The following is a 27,336-nucleotide window of genomic DNA, read 5'->3' as shown; positions in this document are numbered from 1 at the left end:
TGTGCCTTGAAGTGGTTTCAAGATTTCCTTAACGACTGAAACTGACAATTTTGTTAGGCACCTTTAAGTCTCGCACTATGTTAATTGATAAGAGGGTGCCACAGGGGTCCTGTTACAGCCCTAATTTATTTATCATCTACTTGGCCCCTGTTGCTTCCTTGGCCAGATCCTTTGGTTTCTATATATCCTATGCTGATGATACACAGTTGATGATCTCCTTTCATAACAAAGGCGTGACGGTCATTGTAGATTGGATGGCTGCCAACTGCCTAAAATTAGATGGCAAAAAAACGGAGATTGTTTTACGGCAAGGCACAAAAATACTCTGGACTCCAGACTGGTGGCCACCTAATCTTGGCCTGGACCCCTTGCCTAAGAAGGTAGTCGAAAACCTTGGCATAAAAATTTACCAGTCGCTTTCTATGAAAGACCACGTTGCGGCCATCAGCAGCAGCTGTTTTTACAAATTGCATTTGCTAAAGCAGACTTTCCCTTTTCTTCCACCCTCATCCAGGCAAACTCTAGTCCAGGTTCTGATTATTATTAAATTGGACTACGGCAATGCTTTGCTTGCCGCTGCAAATGAGACTTTATTATCACAACAGCAAGTGGTCCAAAACACTTTGCAGTCTTCCTTCCAGCGCCACCTCTGAACCTTTATTAACATTACTACATTTGTTAACCATTAAGAAAAGTTCTATTTTTAAAATCTGCTGTCTGACCTATAAATTCAGAGGGGCAACAGTCCTGCTTACCTAGCCCAGAACCTCAAACTGTACTGCTCTTCCAGGAACTTGCATTCCAAAGTCAAAGTTCTATCGTCAGTTCCCCGAATTCGCTTGACAAGGTGTGGGGTAAGGTCTTTTTCCTACTTGGTGCAGTTTTATTGGAACAATCTGCCACAACATGTCCAAACTTGTTCTGACTTTGTCAGATTGAGGAAATCACTTAAAACAGCATTGTTTTATGGAGGGTGTTCTGTGTTTGAGTGCACCTTTCCTTAGCGCTCAGATATCCCTTCGGGGGTGATTCACACGCTATACAAGTCTTATTAATATAATATAAATTCAGGGGTTGTCAGCTGACTTGCCTACATTCGAGGAAAATCTATCAAGGAATTATGTCTCATTGAGACAAGACTCTGACAGCTGTAGAGCCTGAGCCGCTACTAAAACTACAGGGCATGATTCAGAAAGTAGCAAAGATGTGCTCAGAGGTATCCGTCAAGATGATAGCGCTGGAAAGGGAGTGGTAACTCTGGAAGCGGATGAGGTGGCCAACAAGAATGTTGTAGCAGCTGATAAAGAGCAATTAGTGGACACCCAGTGGAAGCAGGAAGACCTTGAAAACAGGCTGTGCCAACATAACCTCAGGGTCTTAGGTGTGGAAGAGTGGGCGGAGGGGAGTAATGTCAGGAAATATATTGTCAAGCTATTTAGTAGCACCTTTCCTGAGTTGGAAGTCTGGAACTGGGACCAGGAGATACAAAGGGCTTATAGATTCCCATTAATGTGGAAACAGTGGAGTTATGATTCAGGCAAACCAAGGGCTATCATGGTTTTTTTTGTGAATTTTCTTCTCAGGCAGGCCGTGTTTGAGAAAGCATGCCCAGATTCCAAGCGCTCTGTCTAAGGATGCGCTTTTTTCGTAAGACTGTACTTCTGTCAGTTCACGGTTGAAAGACAGTGGAGATTGAGACAATTGATTAACCCATTCCAGGACAAGGGAGCACAGGCCTTTCTAATGAATCCAGCCAGTCCTAAGATTATCAGGCACGATAAGACACATGTTTTCGAAATCTGAAGTCAAGGCAAAAACGTTTGTAGAAACCATGAATAAAGTAAATGTTTGTCATATATGTGAAGGAATCGGGTTATGATTGTGTCTGTAAGAATTTTACGTGGGGCAATTATGGGAGTGCCTTTTTTTAATTCATTCTAACTTTGTAAATTTTTTTCACTTTTCTCATTTTGGATACATGTCTTTTTTTTCTTTTGTTTAGCATTTTTTCTCTATCAGGGTGGGGGTGGTCACTTTACTGTAGTTTTGGGTGCACCAACTTGGAAAGAATTGGAGTCTTATAGCTGGGATTCCGAAACTGCCATATTTATTTTGTATGATGTTCTAACAAACGATAGGCTCTAGGCAGGGGGTGGAGCTCACACAACCATCAATAAATCTAATATGGGTCTGGTTGTCTCACTTGGGTGGTTGTAGGAGGGGATGAACATATGGGGAAGGGGTGGGCTAGTGTTAAGGGGGAGGGACGGGAGAGTGGAGGGCAGACAAAATGGAGCACAAAAGTCCATTTTAGGTATGAAATATTGTTGTCAATAATTCAAGATTTTCCTTGGCTAATGAAAAATAGCTCGTTTGGCAATATGGTAGAGATCCTCCTGAGATTTGGGAGGGTGGGTCGTAACAATTTAGACAATGAATATGGCATCCAAAATAATCAGAGTCTATGATACAAAATAAGAGTTTGAGGATCTGTTCAGCCAATGTCTGTGGGTTAAATGATAACGCTATCAGGGCGGCTATCATTTGTATGCAAGAAACGCACATTGCATGGGAAAGGAGAGTGCTGCTGGAAACCCTGGGCTTTGCCCTGTTGGCCTGTATATCTTAAGGGGTAACCTCCTAGGAGTGCGGCAATACTAGCCAGAAACAATAGGTGTGTAGTGAAACGGAGCCCTGCGGATAAATTAGGACGATGGGCAATAATGGATTGCCAGGTTAAGGGACTAAATTTTGCTCTATGTTCTGTATATGGATCTAATCTGGATGAAGCCATTAGTTTATAGAGCGGTTTGTCAGCTGATGGGAGATCATGGCCTTGTCGATGTGTGGGATAAGCTGAAAGCACCAGACCCTGGTTATTCATATTTTTCTTACCCCCTTAAGAGATTTGTAGGATTGGACAATTTGTTTTATTTCAGCGTGCCTTGGCAGGAAAAGTGTGGGTTGAGAGACACCCTGTGTTTTTTAATTTTTTTTTTTTTTTTTTTAATATCACAGCCCCATGGTCTTGGAAATTCTGGTAGAAGGTATAACTAGTGCAGCGCAGAACTGGACATTCAACAGGAAACTTCTCCTCAATACTCAGTGTATCAAGCACATGAGAAGATGGTTAGGAGATTGCTTGACAATAAACAGAGGTACTGCTGCAGATATTGTAGTTTGTGACACACTAAAGGTAGGAATCAGGGGCGAGGCCTTGAGGTTTAGCCTATATAATCAGAGACAGAAGGCCAGGGTGATCTTGGGGTTTTGGGAAGAGCTTTCAGAACTGGCAGGGAGGCATGCAAGGCTGATGGCATCAGGGCAGGATGGCCAAGAGATGCAACAAAAGATCGCAGTAGTCAAGGCCAGGACAGATAGCTGTTTTAGTTGGGAGATTGCCGAGAAATATCAAAATCATTGAATAGAAAGCTACGAGTATGGCAAAAATGTTGGCAGACTGCTGGCCCTGTGTACGAGGCAGAAAGAGACAAATTGGAGTGTAGATGCTATATTGGATAAGGAAGGACGCCAGTTTAGTACTCCAGAGAGGATTATTGGGTATTTAAGGAATATTACGAAGAACTCTATCGAAGATATATTTCCCCTTCCAAATAGTTCTATGGCATTTCTAGATACAATTGATGAAGATGGTTTATGGGAAGAAAATCAAGCCTCTCTGGATCTGTTTTAACCACGGAGGAAGTAAATATGGCATGAAAATCCCTGCCCTCTGGTAAAGGAACTAGGCCCAACAACATACCCTTAGAATGTTACCAAGTATGTTATCCTGAACTCACAAGGGTCATGGCTTCAACTTTCTTGGAGTCCGGAGGGTGGAGTTGGCACCAGCTTCTTGAGTGTGTGTGTGTTCGGGGGGGGGGGAGGCTACCAATATATAATTATTAGGAAGAAACCGAAACCCACTGAACCCAGGGTCCAACAGACTGCTCAGCTTGATAAATATCAATGCCAAAATCTACTCTAAACTTACTTGCGATGCCTATGGGGGCAGGGTCATAACCAGGCTGGTTTTCATCCGGACAGCATGCCTTTAACCCTGGTTGTGGAACTACAGACCATATCAGGAGGGCAATCACTTTGTTTGATTCAGCTGAAGTAACAAGCATCCCAATGACTATGATACTGTTAGATGCAGAAATCTTTCAGCCAGGTCTCTTGGTATCTGTGGTAGATTTTAGGAAAAAAGTACCTTGGATTAAAGCTTTAAGGGTGCTATATCAGACCCAGAGCGCTTGACTGCAAATAATGGGGATGAAAAAAATTGTAATTGCCAGGGGAACCAGTCATTGCGGTCCATGCACTCTGCTCTATTTGCATTATACATAGATCCTTTTATTATTAGGTTGTAAAGAAACCCCCTAATAAGGCCAATGAGACTGAACAGCAAAAACGCCAAAGTCTTGGCATTTGCTGATGACATAGCCCTTGTTACTCCAGATCCGGTGGGTGCTCTGGCTGAAGTAGAATGGGGATTTGAAATATTTGGGAAGATTGCAGGCTACCATCTAAACAAGGGAAATACTCAAATTTTCTTAACCTGCGATATAAATCTGAAGGTCCAATGAAGAATAGATAGTGCCTCTTATTTAGATACAAGGATTACGGCTGGAATGGAGCATATCTTTAATATAAATCTTATTCCAATGATGGCTAAGGCTAGGCAAGATTTGAGGAAAATTAACAAACTGAATTTAATGCTTGCCGGAAAATGTAATGTAATCGGAATGTTAATATTCCCCAGAGTCTTCTATTTATTCAAAGCCATTTCACTCAAAATCGAGAAACACTGGTTTTCAAAGCTGGAGTCCATGTGCGCTAGCTTTTTGTGGCAGTGTAAAAGGGCATGAAGAGCTCTAAGATATATGGTGCTCCCCAGAAATAGGGACGGTTGGGCTGTCCCTTACTTAAGATATTATTATTGGTCATGCATGCTGCAGCATATGGGGATTTTAACTACAGGAAGGCATTATGAGGCCTCAGCTTCATCTGACCACCCTCAATATTCGAGTAAACATTGGTCTCGAAGGCCAAGCGCTGTTTCCTAAAGAATATTTAAAATATCTACTAGAAGGTGGTCAAATAAAAAAAAAAGTGAGGGGGACATTGAAGGTTTGGAAATAGCTGAAAGAAAGAACAGGATTAACAAAATATAAAAAGTATACCCCGCTGTGGAGGTCACAGATTTTTCGCTCCTATATTTTATGATAAAGTTTGCAAAGGATGGGAAAGGCAGGAGTGTTGAGACTGAGATTTATTGAAGCCATGCCAGCCTTATTCATTTAATGAACTGCATATGGAAGATAGGCTTCAATCAACTTTCTGATTGTAAACTCCCAGTAGTTATCAAGGCCATAAACAGGAGAGTGTGAAGAGGACAAATCTATAAATCTTTGATTTCTTTGAAATCTTTGCGATGCAAGCAGCAAAATAGGAGGCATGGATTGAGGTCGGAAGCCTGAATTTTCAGAAGCCACTTGATGTTGGGGGGCAGATTACAGAAGGGCTCAGGATGAGGTGGCCCTGGAAAAGTTGTCCCATAAAAATACACTTTCCATTTCTGCTGCCTGGATTTTCAGCAGAATTAACTTTAGAAAAACAGTCCTGCAAAAGACTTGAACAAAGTTGGAGAGTTTGCTATAACAGTGAAGACAAACTGGCCAGATGCAATAACTATTCCAAATTGATTGAGGCTAAGAACAGGCCTAAGGAAATGTTCAAGATTGTTTCACAGTGCTCTGACTCCTCTGTGTTTGCTCCACCTAGTATTGCGGATGCCAATCTGTGTAGTAAGTCGAGGACCTTCTTTGAGAAAGAAATTTGAAAATTCAACTAAACCTGAATGTCTGAGCAATGTGAATGCTTCTGTGCCCATTAGCGACCCCATAGAAGGTGGGGTGGGGGATAAACCACCTGCTTTCTACCAGCTTCGGAAGACAACCCAAAAGACTGTTTCCTGAACAGCAAATCTGGCTCCCCTTTGGACCCTTCCCCCCCCCCACATATTCTGCATCAGATCACTGATCTAATCTGTCCCATTTACCTGAAAGTGTTCATTACCTCCTTATGCTCAGGATCTGTGCCCAGCTCCTGTAAAAAGCTAATGTGGTTCCCCTGCTAAAAAAACCCCAATGCAGACACAGCATTGTTATACAATTTTTGCCGTATTTGCCTGCTTCCTGAAACAAAACTTTTGGAGAAACTGGTAAATATTCAGCTCTATGAATTTATACTAACTTCTAATGTGCTACACTCCTCACAATCTGGCTTCAGAGCCAAACATAGCACAGAAACAGCACTGCTGGTGAACTCTTAGGAAATAAAGTGGAACCTAGATCTCGGCTACAACATAGCGCTGGTTCTACTGGATCTTTCGGCAGCTTTTGACACAGTCTCTCACAACAGTTTACTACACCAGCTCTCTGCAATTGTTGTGAAGGGCTTAGCCCTCTGCTGGCTCTCCTCTTTACTTGCGTCTATAGAGCAATCTTTCTGGATGAGACCATACATACTAAGGTGAAATCCCTACAGTGTGGGGTCCCTCAGGGCTCAGTGCCCAGTGTGGTCCTTTTTAGGTCTCGCCTACGCAGCACGCAAGCGCTGCTTAGGAGTGACCTCTTGGAATCACTCCGGACTTTTTTTGGAAACTCGTGCATGTACTGCACTGTTTCCAATGAGCACTCATGCATGTATGGCGTTTACCTTTGGAAACAGACGGCGCCGCTGCTCGCTCCCGCAAGGTAAACACTGCACATGGACTAAGCCTCAAACTCCATTCCTCGGATACCGAGAATCTTTTTATCTTCCATCTTTGCGATTCCTACCTCTTTGTACCAGGCGGCTCCTGTGTCTGACCGTAAGACCCCCTAGCTGCAGGCTCGTATCCGTGTGTGATTTCCTTACTTCTTCAAAGGGCAATATATTCCAGTCTCCACCAGAAAGCCTCAGGGGAGCCAGCCTGCCCCGCCACCAAGGTCTGCTTGTAATATCTGGTCTCGTTGCAAACACTTCTGACGGTGGGTCCCGGAGAAGAGGGCGGCGCGCACCGCAAACTTCTCCAGAAACTGACAGAGTGGGACACTCGTGACTCTAAGAGGCCTGTAGGTCTGTGGTAGGGTCAGTCTGGTTTTCTAGTATAAGACGCATGCTTTTCTGAAAGACCGGCTCTGCAGGAATCGGACACACAAGACAAGAGCTTTTGACAGGGCAGTGGGGTTGGCAAGCACTCAATCTCATGACAGGCAATGGAACATCGCTGTACTTCCAGGTGGGCAGGCGCTTCTGAAGTGCTGGTAGGGCTGGGACAGAATTAGTCCTGGATTAGACCGTGATGTCACTGCTTTTGAAAAGGCCTTAGGACTTCGGCAGCCAGTCATGTGTCGGGCTGCAGGTGCTTTGAAAAGGCTGGTAGGGCGGGCATAGGGTTAGTCGCTGGTCTGAAAATGCGTTGCAGTTTAAAGAGTCACATAATTTCATGGGTAAAAAAGCATGCATGGACCACTCTGTCAAATGTCATACCTTTTGATTAATTTCATTCTACAACTACCCAGAGGCACAAATAATGACAGGCTTCAAGGGGGCGAGCCAGTGATATCCCCCCACGGCTGTAATTGGTCTCTTTTGAAGGTCCAGCATTAAAGGGGCTCTGCGTGGCGATCACCACAGGGGCCGTACTGCTCCTGTCTCCATAGTTATTCTAGCATATTGTAACATTTGTATAGCACTTCCATGCCACGAAGCTCTTAGTGGTGGTGGAGTCTGAGTGATGTGCATGACTGGCAGAGTGTGAGAGTTTATGAGGTGGTCTGTGTGTTTGGGTAGAATGTTGACGTCATGCTGGGGAGTCGGTGGTGTGCCCCAGTCATGCTGCAGTGAGCTTGTGGTTCAGCTGGAGCCTGGAGAGAAGCCGAGGGATATAGGAGAAACGGGCGCGTGTGTATAAAGTTATAAGGCGTTTTATAGGAATGTTCATTTGCATCCTATTGGCTTTGATGATGCCTTTGGCAATGCTGTACAGAATCAGCAAGTTGCAAAATAAAACAGAAATAAAAATGTTTAAAAAGGTGCTATAACGGGCTGCAGCTGCCACGTCATTTTATAGGCATGCACATGCATGAAGACATGTATGTGTGTATGCATGCGTCATTATGCCTTGTTAATATTTGTCACCCCAGACCATCTTGTTTGATATCAAAATCACTTCATATGCAGACGACACACAGTTGTTGTTGTACAAAGGAACCTTAACGGATACCAAGATAGTTTTCACAACGTGTATGAAAGTAGTCATGGGCTGGCTCAGTGCCAACAACCTTCAGTGTAATTCGGACAAAATGGAAATTTTGCCATTTGGCCCTGACCCTCTGCCTGGAATGATGAGTTGTTGGCCTGCAGACTTCCTACCTCCCTGACAAACGTAGCCAGGAAGTTGGGGGTGCTATTGGAGGTTGGCCTGACTATGAAGAGGTAGATTTCCTCTGTAGTCAAGTCATGTCTCTGGATCTTAAGAACACTGAACATTTATTGTATTCTTTCTACCTTGTGATGCGCAGAAATCCATAGTTCAGGCTTTGAGCTTATTCTGTCTTGACTACTCCAACGCTCTCTATCTCGGCCTTCCTGAGTGTCTGATACACTGTCTCCAAGTGGTTCCTGTTAAAAAAGAGGCATCTTCAAAGCTTTAACGATCGCTCATCGCACGTTTCATGATACTGGGCCTAAATACCTGAACTCGAGAATCCAGGAGTATTGTCCTTCGAAATACCTGCGCTCTGTGAATGCCCGTCTTCTGGTTGCTCCGCCCTTCAAGAAAGAGACAAGGGGGCTCTTTCTTCTCTTTTCTGGCTGCCTCTCTCTGAAACCAGCTACCTTTTCAATTAAGAAATACTACAGATAAAACTGCCTTCAGGAAACTGGTAAAAACCCACTTATCTAGAGATGATGCTTCTCTGTAACTGATGTGCTGTGTTCAGTGCTGGGACGCTCTTGAGTAGCCAAGCGTTTTAGAAGTTCCTTCATTCATTCATGCAGGAGCCAGCACTTCAAGACCATATATTTCTTTTTAATACATCTACCAAACTGTTCTGCTGGGGAAAGAGACCCAAGCTAACTGTTATCGATGTGAGGGGGCTTAAGCAGATATAGTACATTTGTTTTAAAAATGCCCTGGTCTAAAAGCTTTGAAATAATCAGCACTTTTACAGTGCTGCTCTGGAAAAATAGGTTGAGATCACACCTCGTTTGGTGTTGGTGGGACGGATGACTGCTTTAGGCGTACAAAGGGGCAGCTATATTTTATATTTTTAGCCATGGCAGGGGCTCGTATGTGCACATTATCAGTCTGGCTGAACCCTGAACCTCCTACAATGCACCAATGACTCATGAGGCTTCTGTTAATGTATAATTTAGAAGGTAATCTTTATGGTTCCAAATGCCGAAGAGCAAGGAAGCGTGGGAGCTTGATATGGGTCCTGCTGGCGAAATGGGTGGGGAGGAAAGGAGGGAACAAGCTAGGTAGCCAGGAAGAATGAGCTGGATAATCTTTCCTTCCTCCCACTTTTTCTTTCCTTGCTGAGTCTGGGGTATGCTAAGATTGGCTTAATTTTCCTATGTTTTCAAGGTTTATTATGAGTATTTGGATATCTGAATGAACTTTGAAAGGCTAAGGGAGTATATTTGGAAGGTGTAATTGATTATTTTTATCTTGGTGTAATCAACGCCTCTTTATTTCCTATTTGTACTTGCTTCTTTGATGAATTGGTGCATTAAGATACATATATATACATTTTAGATTCTTTTGGAGCCCCAGGAATTGCCGAAATAATAATATATATATATATATATACTATCTACTGGCAACCGCCAGTAGATAATAGTTAGGACCCTCTTACCATAGGAAATCCGCAACATTCTATTTTGAATAACTTTGGCGCCGGTCGACGAATCCTCGCAAAATTTTCAAAATAGGTGGGGCGTTGAGCTCCGCTCCTACCCTGAACGTCTCGGGGGGGATTCGTCAAGCGGGGGCTGAGATAAAAGGGGGGTCCCAAAACGCGTTTTTCCCATGCATTTTTCCATAGGACCTTTAGACAGAGCTACAGCCCGAACGGCTGAACAAAATTTAATGAAATTTGGCAGAAAATAGCCTTTAAATCAATATATATATCTGAGCCAGCTTACGGTGCGCTTACCGTACGCGTACGGTGACGTGCGCGATCGCGATTCTGATTGGCCGTTAGATCTTAGTAAACATTCGAATCGGTCGAAACCAGGAAGCGGCGGCCGCCATTTTCTCTCTCGCACTCTGACAGGGGGTTGAAAAACAAAGTGCAAAAACATGTAAAGGGGCTGTTTAGACAGCTCCCAAGCACCTAGCCATGTCGAGGGAGTCCCCAACGATCCCCCAAGTGAAAAAAGGCAATTTTAATTTTTTCGAAAATTTCGCCGATTACGCTTACCGTACGCGTACGGTAATAAATAATAATAAAAAAAAAATATATCCACATTCTCCCCACCCCGTGTGCAAATGGTGCCCGAAGTGCACCATTTGTGCATGGCTTATTAGAGCAAAACAAAACATATATTTTACCTGTCACAACGATGCTCATCATATGTCCTCCATGTGCGCACGGTACGCGAAGCGCATTGTGCGTTCATGGCCCATCTAGCGTAACGTGGGCACACGGTGCGCGAAGCGCACCGCGTGCTCACTGTGCGCGCACTTTCGCGCACCGTGCGCGCACGGAACGAACTGCGTTAAGTGGGCGCGCACGCCACAAATGGCGTAAAGTAACTTAGCATTTAAAAAACCGTACAAATTCACTGAAAAAACCATAGGTTTCACACACGTTATAGTTAGGAATTAGCATTTAAAAAACCTTGCAAATTCACTGAAAAAACCATAGGTTTCACACATGTTATAGTTAGCTGGACATTTTACTGGTAAAAAAACAATGAAATTCCCCCGTTATAGTTACTGTAGGCAACTATAACTCACGCGACCGTAATCCTCTGCTGATGACATATGTGTCTTTATGAAAAAAAAATATTTGTAATATATGTATAGCTAAAATTTAATGGAAGAAGACATGGGCAAATAAGTGTCTAAATACAGTATTAGCATCAGCAGAGGATTACGGTCGCGTGAGTTATAGTTGCCTACAGTAACTATAACAGGGGAATTTCATTGGTTTTTTATCAGTAAAATGTCCAGCTAACTATAACATGTGTGAAACCTATGGTTTTTTCAGTGAATATATATATATATATATATATATATATATATATATATATATATATATATATATATATATATATATATATAGTTTATTAGTCAATTAAAACCATAAACATAGCACAATATACCAAACAGTAAGAAAAAAGACTTCATAGATCTACTTCACCATAAAGCCTCATATTTTTGATCCTTTATATTTTCCTTCAGCCCTTCCTGTCTATTAAAATAAAAAGTGCCCAAGACAGGAAATAAAGTCTTGCAAGCCACAACAGATTTGTAGTACTGCCAATTAACATTCTTCTAAAAAGAGTGCTTAAGTGCAAATTCAAGCAGCGCTAGTAGGTGCTATGTTAAGTGGACAGTGGTTTTCAATCGTATATGGTACCCAAGTACAAGACTGTGCTTCAAAAAAAAAAGAAAAAAGCAAGATGGAAGTGCCAAGTTAAATAAAATGATTGCCCTAACAAGACGAAGTAGGGAACAGCCACTTTAGGGGGACCCTAACACCAACAAATTTGAACCACTGCTGTTTCTCGTTAACATAAAAACACTGCTATGGGTGTAAAGTGCTTGTGTACAAATTCAAACAGCGGAAATGGGTACTATGCTAAGTGGACAATGGTGTTCAGTCAAATATGGTACCAGTATACAAGACTAGGCTTTGATACTGGGCCAATATACAAGACAAAGGTGCAATGTTGAGTAAATGAATACCGTAACATGACGGGATAGGGACTAAAGAGAGTCCTGTATTATGGTATGAATTGTTTTGATTGACTGCTCCAATTAAAAAAATAAAAGAACTCTGCTGGTGTCCATTTATGCCGGTGACTGCGACCATGTTGTAGATCGAGGTTTCTGTCGCCAAGTTCTAGAGTTACTGCAAAGCGTCCTCACAGCTGGTGCTACAGGCGTTATACACAACAAAAGCCCTGGCTGCGACATAAGTCTTGGGGAACTGCTCTGAATCTGCTGTAAATGAAGCAACATACACAGCTACAATGTCGTTTTAAGAGAAAAAATACCCTAAGAGGAAAATGGTCTCCCAGTGAAGCTCTAAGGATGTCATCTGCTGTTTGTGGAATCACACTGGGTGGTGTGGCAGCACCAAGCCCGTGAGGACAAGATGTTGAGGAGCCTTCCCTGGTTGAGTTAGTGGCATCTCCATCTGAGTCGAAGGCGAAGCAGGGTCTTTAACGCTGCAGCTGCCTTCAGCGTCCGCCTCCTAACCTGCTCCAAATCAGGGAAGCGTGATGTCTGCGAGGACTGCAGTGTCAGCCAAACCCGTCGACAGCCCACTTCGTAGGTCCCCGAGTCCATTATCAGCAGTTGTGGCGAGGTGGAACCACCAACCTTGCAGCAGTCAGCCCAGTCTCAGGCCTCCTTAGGATCCGTGAAGAAGTGTAATGTACCATCTGCCAGGATCTGGAGTCGTGACGGAAACAGGAGAGAGCATTTTATGTTGGAGTCCGAAATCTGTGCTTGACCGCCAGGAAAGGACTCTGCTGTTGCTGCACCGCTAGCATGTAATCTGGAAAGAACATCACTTGCGCAATGTCCACTACCAGATTGTCGAGCTTTCGGGCCTCTTTCAGGATATCTCAGTCTTTGTAATATAGAAGACAGACCACAGGTGAGCTTGACAGGGGGGTCTCCTTGCTGGAACTTTGTGCACCGTCTCAATTGAAAAGAAGGACGGAGAAGGGGACAATGCTGCAGAACCATGCCTCCAGGTAAGTTACTGCTTCCTGGCGTTTTCAGGTGGGCCCACTATACAAACGTTGTTTCTGCAGTAGCCGCCCTCTGTGTCCTCTGCGCGCTCCTTCTGTGGGCGGACCTGACTACGCAGTGTGCGCGTCTGAGTCTGCAGTTGGAGAGCAGCCAGCAATTGTTCTGCAGTAGTGACTCCTTTCGACTAGCTTATGGTGGTCATCGCGTATTAGGGTGAGGTTCTAAACCACTGCATACATTTTATTCTCCCGTGATATGTGGGAGTATTCTATGACTGCCAGGACATTTTTCAGTTTGTCATCGGCAGAGGGGCCACACTGGAGCTGTCAGAAGAGTCTGTTTCTTTTGGAGCCAGTGTGTGTGGGGGGCTCATGAATGTGGGGGCGTAGGGTGGGTCCTAGACCGCAAACTGCCAAAGGACCGTAGTTGCCTTTAGGAGGGAGAATGAGCTCAGCAGCAGGGGAGGGCCCGCTTGCAAGCACCAAGGGGTGAAACTGCACTACGCATCACTAGCAGCCCAGCAGGTGGATCAATCCACAAACAGACCGCAGTCGCCACTTCAGAGGTTACGGGGCAGTAAGTAATCTCCTGTGAGCAGGGTGTGGGCCGAGCAGGTTCACAGGCTCCAGCCAGGCTGCAGGGCAGTAACCCATCAGCAGTAGGGGCCAAAGTCAGGAGTGGTCAGGAGGGTAGGGCGCAGGGCTCATCAAACCGCCACCGTACCATGGGCAAGCCAGGTGGCAAAGTCTCGGGAAGCAGCCTACCACACAGGGTGGGCCCGGCAGGCAAGGGAGCGGGGCCAGAAGGGGCTCCAAGGCAAGTATACCCCATCAAGGGGAGCACAGTCACTCCCGGCCAGGCTCACTAAGTTGTATCCAAAACTGAGCACCTCTCCACAACATAGGGCCTCTGCCAGTGTCCAAGCATGTCCCACTCACCCCACATCGCTCAAGCCACAGCTCCCCCCATGGACAGTGGCTCCTCGCCCCAGTTCACTCCAGCCACTTCTACTGCCCTCGAAAATCCCCGGGGGGCTGGGTGTTGCCTCCACTGTGCTTCCCAGCTCCTTTCCCCAGCCGTATCGATCCTTGGCACCACCCATAGCAACACTACAGCCTGCCCCTCATGTGGTGCCCAAACAAGGCCCGATGGACATGGGGGGGGGGGGGCGGGGGGGCTTTCACTGCTGCTCTCAGCAGTGAAGACTCAGGAAACATGCAGCCATATATGCGGGCTCCCACCACTTTAAACCAGTAATCAGATTTTTGGTGTAAGCCCAGCCTTGCATGGGCTAGAGGGCGCAATCACTGTCTCAAGGCACCAGGCAGGAGAATCTAGGCTGCAGGACTCCCCGCGGGGACCACACCAGGGCCTCAACAGCACGACTCCCAGTCCGGAGGCCAACAGGGAGCACTGGGCCGCCTCTCCGCAGTCCTGCTCAGCAGCCCCGCTTTTCTCACATTGCCGCCAGGGTGGGAGTTGTCTCGACAAGCCTCGGGAACCCAGGGTCCATGGAGGGGCTCATCGCAACTGCCCGGGACACCATTGCTACTTCTCTGAGGTTGCCATCGCCCAGTTAAAGGTGTCCCCGAGGTCAGTAGGGCTGATGGTAGCCAGGACCGGGGGAGGGGGAATTTAAATGGTTAACGGAATCTGAGGCACATCTCTGTCAGAGAGCGCCCGCCATCTTGGCTTTTCAAGCCACGCATCCTTCATCTTTTTCTCTATATTACCAATGGATCTTTTTTACTTAGTTTTTTGCAAACATACGTAGGCCTCCTTGGTCGTGTTTCTACTTTTTATTTATGTTCTACTTTAAATGCCTATTGCATATAATTGCACAACAACAACAAAAAAGTTTACAGTCTTGACATGGCTTGACCTATTGACTTTGCCAGTGCTGGTTTGTTACTGTGATGTGTTTCGTGCCGTGGCCTACCCTACCCTACCCTACCCTTCCCTTCCCTTCCTAGGGCCCTGGAATAGTCTCGTAAAACTCCTGCAACATTCTTTGCTATCGTGTACCAAGAAGCTATCTAAGTCATTTGTCTGGCTATACATGCAGCAGGATAGCTTAATTGCAGATTATAGAATCTTTAACTGATTAGAAAGGCTAGTAATTGCATAATAAGCTAATGTATAAATCATGGAACCGTCAGGTTCGTGGTATTTGTTATAACTTGATTTATAATTGACAGAAAAACTGATGCCAGAGCCCTACTGTGTACAGGACAGCAGTCAGTGGTTCCACAAGGGTTTATTAAAATGTTAGCTGGTTTTAGAATACTTGGTTGGAGTTGAGTGTAAATGCGGGTAGAAGCCAGGACCGTTACGAGAATGATGACATCTAAGGTTAATACTGCTCAATGTTATTGTTAAAGCTACTGATAATTACTTTTACATTTGTAGGAAACATTCACATTTGCGTGCCACCTATCACTTTGCGAGTTCTCTGTCGCCCCATGTTGAGAGAGAAATTGTCATACTTGAAATAATTAGTCATTTACATAGAATGCTTTCCTAGATTTAGTGGCGGCAGAAACTGGTTTTCTTGAAAGAGGAAAAAAAGGAAATTGCATTGCGCTTATCTGCGCCGAGAGCTAACAAACTTGGTTTCTGGTAAATCATTACAGAGAGGTTTGTGTGGGAGACACAGGCGTTTGTGTTTTTTATGTCTTTCATGAATCTTTTGTTTAGTCTTTCATGTATATCAAATAATTTTCAGTGTTTTTATGAAAGCGAGGAAAAGCAAACATTGTGTGTGCCCTTCCAGGACCCGGCAGGAATACGTTTGCCATATGGCAAGGTAACCTCAGATTTTTTCCACAGAAAAATCTAACCAACATTGGCAAAGCCATTGGGTCTCGCCTATGCATGAGCTATAGGCTTTGCCAGGGCTTTATGTGGGATGAAAAAACTGGGGGGGTCTCTCAAATGGGCGTGGCCAATGTAATTAAGGACGTGGCTTAAAACACTTAAGCTAAAAGTTTGTGTTTAGCATAGTGTGCCGCCTGACTGGTATTTTGCTGTTTCTGTCACTGCATCCAGATATATGATACAACAAGTAACATCGTACCTACAACAAGTCAGGACTATTGGCTTTGTCAATGTTTGTTAGATGCATAAGATAAATAAGCAGCAACTGTGGCTTGTATATAATATTGAAAAAGCTTCCACATAAAACCCTGGTGACACCACGACAATGTTGCTGCTCCTGAGTTTCAAAAAGAGAAGGGAAATCCACAGAGAAAATTACTCTCTTTAAAGGATTTCCCTTCCCCTATAACGCTAGAAAAAAATGGACCTCCTGTGCCAGGGCACAAAACATAGCCAGATAGAGACCCTTTTCGAGGCCTCCTTAAAAAAACTGCCGGTGCTTAGACCCGTTGAGACTTTGTGGAAATAAATGTTTCACATGAACTGACTCCTGTCCCTATGTACATTATTAATTTTTTTGCTCCTTTAAAATAATTAATCTTCAACTCTCTAACCATAAGTGCTCTCCTTAGGATCACTTTATTATTGGACCTTTTGGCCACACCCGAACCATTGTTTTTTTACCGCATATTTCACCCCAGGTTCACGTATTGGGGTACCCTTGTTTTTCTTAAAAAGTGCAGTGGGGCAGGCAAGATTAGAGTGCCATAGACTGCATTGGCGTAGAGATGAGTGGTTCAGTGTAGAGTGCAGTGAAATAGAGTCCAGTGGCAGAGTGCAGTCCTGCAGAGTAAGGTTCTTAGAGTGCCGGGGTGTAGAGTGCAGTGGCATACACTGCGTTGAGTGCTGCACCGTAGAGTAGTGCTCTAGAGAGCAGGGGAATACCGTACAGTGATGCAGAGTGGCATAGAGCGCAGTGATGTCGACTGGCATAGTGTGCAGTGGCGTAGAGTTGCAGAGTATAGTGGCATAGAGTGTAGTGTGCATTGGTTTTGAGTAAAATGGTGTAGAGTACTTTGGGTAGAGTGCAGTGGTTTAGAGTAGAGTGGCATTGAGTAGTAGCATAGAGTGCAGTGATATAGAGTAGATTGCTTCAGAGTAGAGTTGAGTCCTACATGGTGGAGTGAAGGGATCTAGACTGGAGTGGTGTAGAATGTAGTGGCAAAGAGTGCAGTGGTGCACAATAAAGTTGAATGCATTGTCATGGATTATAGTGAAGTGGCGTAGAGTGGTGCAGAGTTCTGTCCCGGATAGTGCAGTGGTGAAGAGTGGCTTAGACTGCGGTGGCATAGAGGGCAGTGGTGCAGAGTAAAGTGGCATAGAGAGTAGTGGTGCAGAGTAGAATAGAGTGGCTTAGAGTGCAATAGTATAGAGTTATAGAGTACAGTGTTGCAGAGTAGTGTATAGTGACATACAGTGCAGTGGTGTAGAGTGTATTGCTTTGGAGTAAAGTGGTGTAGATTGCATTGACGTTGAGTGCAGCGATGTAGTGTGCAATGACATAGAGAGGAGTGCAATACAGTGGCGTTAGAGTGCAGTGGAATAAAGTAGATTGTTTTCAGAGTACAGTTAAGCAGCATAGATTAGAGAGCAGTATTGTAGAGTGCAGAGTAGATGAGATTGGCTTAGAGTGCCGTGGCATAGAGTGGTGTTTGAGTGAATTGGCATAGAGTGGCGTAGAGAAGAGTGGTGCAGAGTAGAGTGCCTGGGTGCCGTGGCATAGCGTACAATGGTGTAGAATACTGGGCTGCAGAGTAGATTAGCATAGAGAGCAGTGATTATAGAAGCGTGCAGTGGCGCTTAGTGGAGTAGTGCAGCGGCGCTTAGTGGAGTTGTGCTGCGTAGATTGCAGTAGAGTGAAGTGGCACAGAGTAGATTGATCCATAGAAGAGTTAAGTAGCGCACAGTGTGAACGGTGCACAGTAGAGTGGTGCTGGGTAGAGGACAGTGGCATCGAGTGCAGTGGTAAAGAGTAGATTTGAGTGGCATAGTGTAGACTGCATAGAGTGAACTGCCGTGGAGTGGTACTAAGTAGAGTACATTTGTGTAGAGTGCAGAGTAGAGTAGCTTGGAGTGGTGTAGAGTGCAATGGTGAAAAGTGCAGTGGTACATAGTACAGTAATGTGGGGTAGAGTGCATTGGGGTAGAGTGATGCAGAGTAGAGTCGTAAAGTCTAATGGTGTAGAGTTTGGTGACGCAGTGTGGAGTGACGTAGCATGGTATTGCACAGTGTGAGTGATGCAGAGTAGAGTGCAGTGGCGTGGAGTGGAGTATGCATGGTGTGGTAGCGCACTTCCATTACAGACAATACATCTTCAATTGAAGTGATCATTGCATTTGCACAGACATACAGTTTTACTGATAGTATACACCACACAAAGTATAATGTGTGATAATGGCATCACCTAGTGTGTGTATTTGTTTTGATGGTATTCAAATATTTGTTTCTACCAAACTTCAGAATTACCCCCCCCCCCCCCCCCCCCCCCCGTAGCCAGTATAATTGTCATATAAATCCTCTCAGTTTGAAGTCTGAGAAAGGAAAGTAAACCCCAAGATCCCTCGAAGATGGAGCTTGACATTTGACCTCTGTCTTGAATGCCCAGCAAATGTGATAAGATTTAAAGGCCTGTTTACAAACATGGAGCCTTGGAAGGATACTGTAAATAAAGTTTGGGCAACAAGAGGTAAGAACTCAACCTGGACAGCCAAGAGCAAATAAAGCCAGAAAATATGAGTTACAAACCACAAAGCCAATGGTAAGCAACTGGCAGATTGCATTCCTAGGTCAGCTTTCCGAATGTCCCAAAGATGCCTTTAGAAAACCAGACAGCTGTGCTGTTTGGTAGGTTATGACCTAAAAACCAGCTTTACATACCATATTTTTTTAACTCTTGGATGATTCAAATTTATGGGACCTTAATTTTTGGCCTGTTACTTGGGTGTTTTTGACGATGTGTTTATTTTATCCTAGTTGCGGTTTCTTCAAGATATCCATGTATCAACGTTTTTTTCTGCTGGTCTGGCTTCATAAGATGCTCCCGTTAAACCTCATTAGTCAAGTTAATTTGGTACTTGCTGCCTAGCACCCTTTTGGAGTTTGTGGTCAACTGTAGGTGGCTTCTCTGTGTATTAAGGATGGAAATCATTGATCTAGCTAAACCCCTTGTGCGATACTGACTACCTGTCTCCTCTAACCCTGGAATGTGCTAAGATAGAAATGAGCTAACGGGTTAGGATGCAGGTTATGTTAGGTTAGTAGCACTGAAGGTGCACAGGTCGTGTTATGTAAGTAGCATTGGAAGAGGGCAGAACTTTGTCAGTTACACAGGTGCCTTCAATATTTTGTGTTTCACATTTCAGACTGCATCTGATTCATTCTGTATGTCATAACTTGGATGTGGTGGGTGTAGTACTCTGGCCCATCTCGACGTTGCTCGCAATGTTTAATACAGCCGTCTGTGAGTGTATGATGTTGGTCCCCGAGTAGTATAACTGAATATCTTTACTGGTTGCTTACACATATCAAAGGTTGAGAACATTATCTTGCATAACGGTTCTAGTTATCCAACATTGTTTAGGTTATGTAACATGGTTAAGCTGTGTTGCAGATGTGTTATTTTCTGTGGAGCATGTTCTTTATGCATGCGTGCTTCTTTGTCTGATATGTTCATATATGTATGTATATGGTATTCGTATTGCTCGAACCAGCCCAAACGCAGCAGATGTAATGCATGCACCTACATGGTGGTTATCACTGTGTGTGTGTAAGTTATGCAATGAATCGATATTCGAGAAGTGGTGTGTTTGATGTGTTTGATTTGTTCTCTTTGATGTTCGTGTGTGGTTTGTGTATCTTGGTGGTAAGTGATAAGAGCACTGTGATAGTTAACTGAGTGTCTTGTTATTGCCAGTTGCATAGTGCATATTCGGTCTGCCATTGTTATTGTTTCATATGACATCAACAGTCTGGAATTTCAACGGTTCTGCGGTTATTACCGTAGACTGGGATTTATTTCTGACGCTGTTTTATGGATAGTTAGCTGACTGTCTTACTTGCGGAGTTTTTCTACAGCATATCTGTTTTGTATATTTTTATGATGATGTTTTGGATATTTATACATGTTGTATTTTATTGCCATGGATTATTGAGAGCCCTAGGATGGCCAACCATTTTTTTTTTTTTTTTTTTAAAGTGTTTTTATTGCAGAATTAAGAATAAGAACTCCATAATAGCGACCTGTGCTCACAAGGTATCTCAGAGGATGGCCAACCATGTAGCATGTCGGTGCTGCATGAGATGAGTTTTGTCTAATGCGTTCTATTAAATGTTTGTTTGTCACTGGATATGATGCACTTGGGTGGTCCGTGCTGTTGGGAGACCAGTAATTGCCTTTTAAATGGCAAAAGTGAGCAATGTTGGACTTATGTAGTACATTCTGTCTAATGACGTGGTTTGCTGGCAAGTTCTACTAGGAGCATTATTGTGATAAACTTTATAGCGTGTTTGAACCATGTCGGACGTATGAAAGGTGTTCTTTATATTCTATTCTGATGGATGTTGGACTGTCCTGTTGGGGGAATGGAAATAATGGCAATAGTGCAAACCTCATCAGGTAGATACATAACACACTGCATCACATTACAATGCCATAAAACATGTCACACCACACTTGACGCAATATATATCCTCTAAATAACACTCACCCACCAGGGTTTCCCCTTGGTGGCATGCTTCATCTTTGGATCCTTCCCGTTTCTCTGCAGAACGGGGCATGCTGCGTCCTGGAAATATGTTCATGAGTTTCAAAGGGTCGGCTACCCTATGTGAATCCACAAGTGAGTAGCATTGGAGTTAGTGTGACTAGAGGTATCCCTTCCCCCCCCATTGGACTCATGATGCCAGATTTAGACATCTTGCATATCATCCGGACAGAACACCGAAACGGTGCTGTATGTATATTTACTTTCCTTAGCATGCAGATATTTTGCAGCTGGAGTGTTTTACAGGAGTGGTATCAGGGAGTAGATATCCTTGGTCCTGATGAAACGCCTTGGAATAGGGCTTGAAACATGTAGACCCTTTGAAACTCATGAACATAATTACATTGAGCTTCATTTCTTCCCCATTTTTTAACCATGCCAAATAGAGGTACGAATATAGTATATTTTTTCCTACTAGGTAGGTATTTTTAATTTTCCACAACCACCCGCCCCCTTCCACTCCTAGTCTTTACATCTTTATTCGTCTATTAAAGTACATCTATAAGTGCACCCACGTAACTCAAAGGTCGCAGCACGCCTTGTTCCGCAGCGGAATGGGAAGGACCCAATGATGAAGTATGCCACAAAGGGTAAACCCTGGTTGGTGAGGGTTATTTAAAGAAAACATTGTTTTCCAACCAAATGTGGAAGTCCACTCCATGATTGACGGACGCACTTTTTTTGTTTGTTAATAATATTGATAGGAGGATGAGTCCCTCTGTCTTTTTCCTCTACCTCCTTCTTTGTTCTGCTATGCAATAAATATCCTACCTAGTTCTCATGCTACATCACAGTCCCTTTCAACATACAACACTGCAGATTGATAAACTATCCCAGTTGTTCGGACGAGTACACATTTATCATGGTTCAGGTCAGAGGAGACTGCACAAGCACCTGCAGTCTACAAACAGAATAAAAGTGTAATGCTATTTAAGTAATAAGCACGAATTTTTAGAGTGAAGATTAATCTTAATATTCTTTAGGAGAGCTTCAAGCAGAGTATGTAAATCGTTCAAAAACTAGGTTTGCAAGATAATAGTAGAGCTGTCCCTCTGGAGAATTTAGTAAGCATACCAGAGTTAGTATACAATGGAATATTGCTCCACTCTATTGTTAATCCAGATACGATGTACGAAAGGCATGACAATTGTTTGACTCCCTGTCAGGCGATAAGGTATAGTGCTGTGCATTTTGGAAGTTTATCATGTCACGTGAACCTAGGTGTAAACCTATAGGTACGATAGTTATTACAGCCTGAAGTCTAAGAGAAATATATAAATAGCTGTACAAATTGTTGTTGTCCTGGGGCGAGGTTGTGCTATTACCAAATACAAACATTCTACAGAAAGAGCCAGTGTGCACTTCAACACCACACAGAAAATCAATTGGGTTCTGAAACCAGAGCAATCCTAGTGGACTGTAAATAAGGAATTCTCAGAGTAAATGAAGTTCCCGGTAGGGCAGGGCAATTTTTCTTTGTTCTTTGTATGCAGATGCAAATCAGGGTGCATAACACCCATTTTAGTCAGATAGAGGTCCTCCACGGTGCAAATCTGCAGAGCTTTAAGAAATGAAACCAGTGGTGGAGTCGTAGCGGGTGTGCACAGCAAGGAAAAAATATTCCAAGGTATGAAGACACAGCTAACATCTTGGTGTGGTATATAAACTGGCTTCCGTAGTGACCATGCAGATCAACTCTTAGTAGGAAAGCTTAGTTAGACCGGAGATCAAACTATAGTTGGGCAGATGCCACTCGCCCGGGCGATAGTCCAATTCTAATTTCTAAGGTGAAAGGAAAGACAGCAAAAGTGAGTAAATTTCTCCAACATAAATGTAGATGTACGTGTATTAAAGATAGATATAGGATAACCAGATAAAATCTTCAGCGATTTTCACAGTAAACATTGAGTGTCCAATCTACCATTGCTAACAGCAAGGAAAGGAAAATAACAAAACGAAACATTAATTCAATTGCACCAAACAGAAAGAAAACAGTTAAAACCGGGAATCGAACACCAGCTGACCATGAGCTAGTTACCTGTAACGTTGTCAAATACTAATATGTAAGGTGGCGAGACAGCCCCAAATTTAGTGGATATCAATATAATCCATTCAGGCAAACCTGTGAATGATATGTAGAGAACATTATTACTATTATTATTATTATTACTAAAAAAGACTAGAGCGCACAGCTACCCAGAAGGGTCCCTTGGCTCTAAGGCAGACAGCGAGAAGAGATGCAGACGGGCGTAACACAGGACCCCGCATCCCCCGCAGTGCGGGGTGGCCCCCAAGCTCCAGGGGCCCCCTCAGCACTGCACTTCGGATGCAGAAGTGGACGGAGATAGCACGGCAACTAACTAGATAACACAGACCTTAGTCATGACAGCTGTTGCGCAAAGTCTTCAGGTTCTTACAAGTAAGTAGAGAGTGGCAATTCCTGAGAGCAACAGGAAGAGATTTCCAGAGTTTCGGGTCTAAATAGGAAAAAGAGCAACCCTTCATGTGGACCAGATGAAACCTGGGCGTATTAAGCGGTTGCCTGATCTCAGCAGTCGGGGGGCATGTAGGGTGACACCAATCCTTAAATGTATAAAGGGGCCAGTCCGTGTCTGGCTTGAAACATGTAGCATAAGACCTTAAATGTAATGCGCTTATCGACCTTAAGTCAATGTAGTTTATGGATCAGAGGAGAGACAGAAGCATATATGGGCAACTGAAAAAGAAGGCGAGTGGCGCCCAGATACAGTATATTCCCATAGTCCAATCTGGACGTTACTAGGGCCTGCTGCTAAGTTCTTTGGGCTGCCGAAGGAATCAGCCTGGGGATTTTCTTGAGCCATTTGAGAATGCAGAAGCAGGAGGCTGTGAGCTTGGATATCTGCTTCTTAAGGGAAATGTTCTTATCGATAATGAAGACAAGATTCTTAACCTTATTAACCAGAGTAGGTAATGGCCCTAGTGAGACAGGCCAGTGGTTTACTCCCCAGAGTTTGGGGTTATTTCCCAGAATCATGACTTCTGTTTTTTTTCCATTGAGCTTTAGAGCATTTCTGTCCATCCAAAGGGCGACATTAGTCAAACCTAGCCTGAGTAGTGAAGGATATTGGTTTTGAGCATCAGATAGTGAAAAAATAACATGCAATTAAAATGGCATCAACAGTTTTCACAGGAACACATTCAGTTCATCGCTGTTCAGTCCAGTGTCAGTTATTCTTAGTTTATTTGTTCCAGGTCACCTCCCCTTCTGTTTGGTTGTCTTTGTGTTGTTCCCAAAATTTTTATGTCATTTATAGCTCTACTGCTGGGTTCCTCCCAGAGGTCTACTGGCATGGGGTATTTTAAGCCTCATTTTTCTGATGGATGCTTCTAACTGCGGATTGCTTACTGTGTAAATCTTCCCAAGTGTCAGACTGAATCTGAAACTTTTGCAATAGCTCCTAGTTGCCTGCAGGTGGTGTCATCGTTACCCAACACAACTCTGTCCCACTTCCACAGATAATGCAGGGCTCGACAAATCTTAAAAATTGTACTTGCCCTGCAGGTCTAGTGACTAGAATTTTCTACTCGACCTAACATCAATGTACTCGACCCACAAATTGGTTGCATACAAATTTTCTTTAAAACATTTGCAGCGCAGTTGATCAGTGACCAGTAAGACATGATCACATTTTTTAGCCTCATTACCATTCTCACTGCAATGTTTTGAAAGTTAGGTGCATGGCCTTGGATAAACACTATGTGGAAAAGGGTCGGGGTTGTCCCAACCAATGTGATGCACAACCATGGACCGTAGGTCTTCACTCAAAATTCATTCACAAATTTTTCAGGATTAAACGCATTACCTCTGATGACACTCTGTGTACTACCTTGATTGAGGAGCAAAAACTTTGATACCAAGAACGAGGCTACCCTGAAGAAATACTGGAGAATGCGAACACGATAGTTACTAAGAAAAAACGCGATGACATTTTACTCCAAGTGAATAAAACATCCAAGCCACGTGAAGTATTTGTACTGAAACATTCCACCCAATCAGCAAGTATAAAAAACATCATCAGAAAACGTTGGGAGATCATAGCGCAAGAAGTGGATTTTAAAGATCTCTTTCCTGATCCACCTCTATTCGCACACAACAGGTCCAAAAATATGAGAGGATTACTCAAGATCAAACCCAGCGCAAGTAAAACCATTCATAAGGGTATGAGGAAATGTCACAATTGTGGACAATGTGGTAATGTCATTCCAGGGGATACCTTTGTACATCCCCATACAGGTAAAAAGCTCAAACTACGGCACACATCGGATTGTAACACGGAGAATGTCATCTACGCCATAAAATGTCCGTGTGGACTTGTATACGTAGGGAGAACGTCTAGAAAAATCAAAACTGGTATTATAGAACACAAGAGCACCATACGCAATAAGAACTTAAAATCATGCTTAGCAGCACATTGGATTCAGAGCACACACACCATACCACAACTGAGGTACACTATTCTCGAACAAGTACAGATTTGACCAGGTATAGACCCACACATCACCTTAGCTCGCAAGGAAACTTTTTGGATAAAATACCTAGGAACCATCATTCCCGGGGGCCTAAATGACCATTACGAATTAATATGCTTCTTGTAATTAGAATTGGTACTTTCTGACACAATATAATGATGTATTAAGACACTCTAGATTAATTGCATGGTTTTTATTATACAGGATTTGCACTCGCCGCATGTTTCCTAGCTCCTTTTTAGGTCGAGGACCGTCCGGTCTGCCGAAGGCAGAACCGGAAGTCGGAGATTTAATGTGTTGGAGAAGAGGTGCTTGAACCCGCCCCTCTTCTCCCCTGTTCTCCATTGGCTGGCCTCTTGAATGCTGGCCAGCCATTGGAGAAGAGGCTTTGTCACTCCGATCAGGCCCCGTCCTTTTCGGATTCGGGGGCGTGTTTTTTTCTACTTTTCTTATTATCTCCTCCAGCCAATAGCAAGAGGAGAGAAAAAGAAAACACGCCCCCGAATCCGAAAACGCCACTGTGTTTCTCCGAGGCATTTCTGCTTCACCTCGGAGAAAGGCAATGGTGTGCTTGTCCTCTCCCCCTGCTCTCGGCTCCTGCCCTTTAAATCTGAGGCCACTCCCTTCATTGATCAACATCAACTAATCAGCTGCCCCTACCCCCACGTTAGCGCAACCTGAAATGCCAAAAACGCTGTCTTTTTTTAAAAGAACGGAGGAGGGTAGCAAAAATAAAACATACTTGTAGAACGGCAAACAGAGCCGTAGCATAACACTGAATTACCATATATGTCATCACCCTTGATCGTCCTTTAAACACTACTTAGACCTTACCTTTGGGAGTTTGGTGGTCGAACTCGAAACTCATTTAAAGGCAACTTCCAACGTCCTAGCTGAGCGGCACTGCGTTCTAAGTCCAAGGAAAGCGTGCGAAATAGTCCTTGCAAGCCAAGGAACCCACGATCAGAATGAACATTGCCGAGTCGAAAATTAGCATCAGATTGGGCCGCTACCTTCCTGCACAGGTGGAAGGATTGTCGGGTTACAAGCTCGCTATTCCGGGCTTTCATGACACTCTGGTTCGTTCCAAGTTCACCTCTCGGACTAGCACGCCTGGAAAGAAACTCTCTGAACTGGACCAGAGGTGTCCTTCCGTAAATGTCGTGAGCTGAGAGTGGCCTCAGCAGAGGATGTGCAGCGCCTGCCTGCCCCGCTGGGGGACCGCCGTCTGGTTTCACATGCAGCAGGACTCCACGTCACACCCAGGGGGCTGAACCCCCACGTCTGAGGGGGGCTTCGAGTCAGCGGGGCGGCCACAGGTGCGAGAGTGGACAATATACAGGAAGAGAGCGCCCGGTGCATGCTGGAAGGTGGCAGAGCGGCGCAGTAGGAGACGTGAGATAACAAAGGGGCTGATTGCTGGGGCCGGCAGAGGGGTTAATGGGATGTCTCAGCGATGAGGGACAGAAAGAAAATCCAATCAGTTCTTATCGTGATATGAATGGAGAGATCAGGAGTCACAAAGGGGCTAGTTTGTAGCAGAACCGAGGTGTCTCGATTCCATCAACTAACACTACAATGGTTTCTTTTAGCTTCCAAACTGGTAACCTATGGATAGGGACCCGAATATCGCTACTTCCGGCCCTGGCGATACGTTTAGGTGCGGCTCATGTGAAGCCCACACTGACGGAGACAGAGTTTTTAGTTCTGATGGTGATTGGTAAATAAAGATAACGGGGGGGGGGGGGTCTGGTTTTCACCCTCATCCTTTGCAATGCGACTGGTTCAGGAACCTGCTAGGAGCTTTGCTCTGTGTTATGATAGCATTAGAATATGCCACTGATACTGCAAATTAGATGAAAGGTGACCTACCTCCATGCCGACCTTGTAACTATGAATTATACAATTTCCAAGTGTATGGGGGTGGTGAGAGGGTTTACTGGTTATAAACCATAACATAAACAGAACGCGTACAAGGGCAACAGCTCAGAGCACAACATGTGCTCGACCGCCAGCAATAACCTCGGGGACAGATTCAAGTGTCAGGTGCGGCTGGCCGTCCCCCCAGACGGGGGCCTAGGCAATGCCTTATAGGTGATAACTTGGGTAGCTCTCTCCCTCTTTCGGATGTACTA

General features: G+C 44.2%; 1 protein-coding gene and 1 long non-coding RNA gene across 4 annotated transcripts in view; one reads left to right on the top strand and one right to left on the bottom strand.

Annotated features, from left to right (window-relative positions):
• Positions 1-772, bottom strand: part of LOC146797743 (uncharacterized) — a 56,832-nt gene extending 56,060 nt beyond the window's left edge. Inside the window, exon 1 of the long non-coding RNA XR_014968524.1 lies at positions 756-772. This is a non-coding gene — a long non-coding RNA (uncharacterized LOC146797743). The remainder of the gene's footprint in view (positions 1-755) is intronic.
• Positions 1-27,336, top strand: part of LOC146797742 (cyclin-dependent kinase 17-like) — a 655,932-nt gene that overhangs the window by 129,819 nt on the left and 498,777 nt on the right. The window lies entirely within an intron of this gene.

Source organism: Triturus cristatus, chromosome 9 (assembly GCF_964204655.1).
Source record: "Triturus cristatus chromosome 9, aTriCri1.1, whole genome shotgun sequence".
NCBI classification, from domain to species: Eukaryota; Metazoa; Chordata; class Amphibia; order Caudata; family Salamandridae; genus Triturus; species Triturus cristatus.
The sequence above is the reverse complement of the archived record's forward strand: the minus strand, read 5'-3'. Positions and strand labels throughout refer to the sequence as shown.